Source organism: Atta colombica, unplaced genomic scaffold, assembly GCF_001594045.1.
Source record: "Atta colombica isolate Treedump-2 unplaced genomic scaffold, Acol1.0 scaffold33, whole genome shotgun sequence".
Lineage (NCBI taxonomy): Eukaryota > Metazoa > Arthropoda > Insecta > Hymenoptera > Formicidae > Atta > Atta colombica.
In genome coordinates, this window is record NW_017259437.1 from 469,505 (window position 1) to 472,976 (window position 3,472).

The window sequence follows — 3,472 nt, forward strand, 5'->3', positions numbered from 1 at the left end:
ATTTCATTTACATTGAAGTTAAAAGACTTTTGTAGTCACAATGTGGATTGATGTAGCAGAAGCAATTTCGCTAACAATTCTGACATTCATCCGCAATTACATGTGAACATGTTACTGGCCAATAATAAAACTCGTTGACCCTAATTGTGAGTTGATATAATCTTTCTTTAAAGAGGCCACTTTTACAAGCATAGTTGACCGCAATGCTTGACCTACAATTTATTCAGCGGAAACTAATAAATAACTTACATTTTGCAATTAATAATGACAGTTGCAAAATTATTTTTCATATATAATCATATGTCAAATTATAATAAAGATATATATAATTATGTACAATTATATAGTTATACATAATTTTATAATAATTTCCTGTCTAATATCTTATATACACGATGTTAAAAAAACATATTCAACATTTATATGGTAGATAATACACGCCACAATGAATGAGTAAAAAAGCTTTAGTGAACATAAATCGAAAGCTCTTTCGTTTCTGAAACAACTTTTATGTTAATATCATAATTGACTTATTATCTTCTACGTATCTCATATACTATTTCATTCATGCGTTTTTGTCGTACAATAAATTTTTTGTCTCTTGATTGGTTATAGAGAGATCTAAGAATTTGCGGATTTATTGCACAAAACACATAAATGAAAGAACACTACAATGTGAAGAGAGAGAAATTGAGATAAGTAGCACATTGATAGTAGTCTGTTTAGCAAAATTACAGATTCAATGAGATGAACCACTTTCACAATGCCTATATATCCAATTGTAATCGCTGATATCAACTTACTGATTTCCGGTGAAATTTTTCATTCAATAAAGTGTATTGATTTTATAAAATGTATGTAGTTTATAATAAATAAGTGTAGTATTCACAGATTTTAATGTGCCGAAATAAGAAGTCATTTCATCAGTAGATATTTTTTTATATTTATAGATTTAATTTCTATTTAATAAAAATGTTAAGGAAATGATAATTTATTATTATGTAAACAAATAATTATATTTTAAATTAAATTCTAATGAACTCCAGCTGAGATTAATTAAAAAACATAATTTTGTAAAATTTAAAAAGTTTATTTTTTTCAATAACTTAATAAAAAAATTAATAATTTTTTGATATGTTTTAAGAACAAAATCGATTTTGAATTAAAAAAGATTTTCTGTTGTAAAGAGAATTATCAGTAATCTAGTTTTTAAACAACAATATATAATAGTTTTCGATGTCTTTATCATAGAATAGGTAATTCAATGCTGCTGTTGCAATGGCAAAGTTACGTAACAAAAATTGCATCATATCGCATATGGTCATTTCGGCATACAGAAGAAAATCATTTTAAGAAAACCTTGTATATGACATAAGAGTGAAAGTAAGATATATAAACTATGTAATGAGATGGAACAGTCGACCAAGAAAATGAATAAGATGTGGATAAACAAATAAGATGATGGAATATTCGATTATACAAACATGTTTGAGAGATCAAAGAGAAAAGCATGTCAATTTATCGTCCCATTCGAATGAATTTCGAGGCGTTGATCCGTTATAATTGAAATTGGTCATCGGCAATATATATATTATATATATATTCGCGCGAGTGGCGAATCGTCTGCCGCCTTGGAAACCATGAAAAAAAAAAAAAAATATATATATATATATATGTGTGTGTGTGTGTGTGTGTGTGTGTATGTGTAGATATTTCGTGATTTTTTAAGGTGGCAGACGATTCGCCACTCGCGCAAACTCATCAATTATTATTATTACCGTGTAATGATTAGATTTTGCATCACGTGGCCTTTGGTTTCTACGAATATACGTATACGAATGGATTTAAGCTGAAAGTGGGGAAATCCGTGAGCTCGGGTCGGAGGAGGATGGACCGATTCGGGGCGAAAAGAGAATGAGAACGAAAGAGCAGAGGCGCGCGCAGCGTCTCTTTCACTTCACACACCGACACATCATTTCGTTCTTGAACCTAAGTCGGCGATCGCCGACTGCTTACGTTGATCGGCTGCTTGACCACTCGTGTTCTCCTTACGGTGCGCGGCATCCGTCGATGAGTTTCGCATTGTCGAGCAGACAGTCAGTTTATTGTACTTTCTGTACAAGGTTTTAAAAAAAGTGAAACGGAAATGAAGATTCTTTTGTGAGAATTCCATGACTCGAAGAGATTTTTTGGGACGAGTGGATTGGCCGATTTATCAGGGGATCTAATAACTCGCCCTTGAAAGTTTAAAATCTTTATGAACTTTCTGGAGAAGGTCAGTGCGCTTGACCGTGTGCTTGACTCCGAAGAATTTGCTTCGAAAGAATTATACCGATTCTGAATACGCCTTACCTGTCTGGTCATCTGCCAGTTCACGAAGTGTAAGTTTGAAGGACTGGTCAGGACTGAATGTCTGGTCTTTTGTATCTATATCGTATTTATATTCGTATTATTTTTTATCACATTCTACATATTATAAAGAGTATTTATATAACCCTATTATAAAAATACTCTTTATAATATGTAGAATGTGATAAAAAATAATACGCGTTAATTATAAATGCGAAAATAAGGAGTTACTGCGAATTGTTCGCAATTAATCATTGCCCATGCAAAGTGACCTCATGATAACGAACTAACTTTATTATTGAGGAAACTTATGTGTCATCGTGAAAACGACTAACCGTTGATTGAAGATGAGTTTGGAGAGTACGTCATTTTATCTTTATTTTATGTAATGATTTTATCTAATTAACAATAAGGAGAGAATGATATAGTAGTTTTCTCACTGCAACAATTTGAATCTTTATTAGGAATTATAAATCTAATATGGCTTTGCGTAATTGCTTTGGGTTAAATATATTATTAATGTGCAGCATTATGATTTTAATTAAAATTCTTGTTGTATAATGTGATATGCAATGCATAAAATTTTAAAATAACTATTCGTTGGAATATTTTTTAATTAGAACAATCTACAATGCAATGTTGTACACTGTAGAATGTTGGATTTTACATTTTTTCATAATGCCTTAACTCGTTTTGCTGATTATTCTGTGTTCCTTAATTCCGATATATATGCTGCGTGATGTATGCACGATTTCCTACGAATGTGATATATGCACGATTTCCTGCATTTATTTGATATATATACTTTTTCGAGATATCTATTATAGATCATGATTACATTCCTATTTCCTCAGATTTCGTTTGGTTGCATTTGCTATGTCCCGTAGCAATGATATTTAACGTGACTATAACTCAATGTTACTTTGCTATTTTCACACGCGATTATTTGCACTTTAAAGTATGAAGCCCATCAGATGTTTTATCCAATATTAACTTATTATCGACAATAATTTCGCGACTTGAGGAAAATTTTAATAAAAATTGTTAATTTTTATTAAAAATCTATTCATTTTTTAAATTTTATAAATTATAAATTTTTATATTATATTAATAATTTATGTAT

The 3,472-nt window shown here is 30.3% G+C and overlaps 1 protein-coding gene across 1 annotated transcript in view; it reads left to right on the top strand.

Annotated features, from left to right (window-relative positions):
• Positions 1 to 2,001: 2,001 nt before the first annotated feature.
• The window catches only part of LOC108690482 (carbohydrate sulfotransferase 11-like), a 5,176-nt gene continuing 3,705 nt past the window's right edge, over positions 2,002 to 3,472 (top strand). The window contains exon 1 of the mRNA XM_018197787.1: positions 2,002 to 2,381. The gene's annotated coding sequence lies outside the window, so the exon portion shown is untranslated. The remainder of the gene's footprint in view (positions 2,382 to 3,472) is intronic.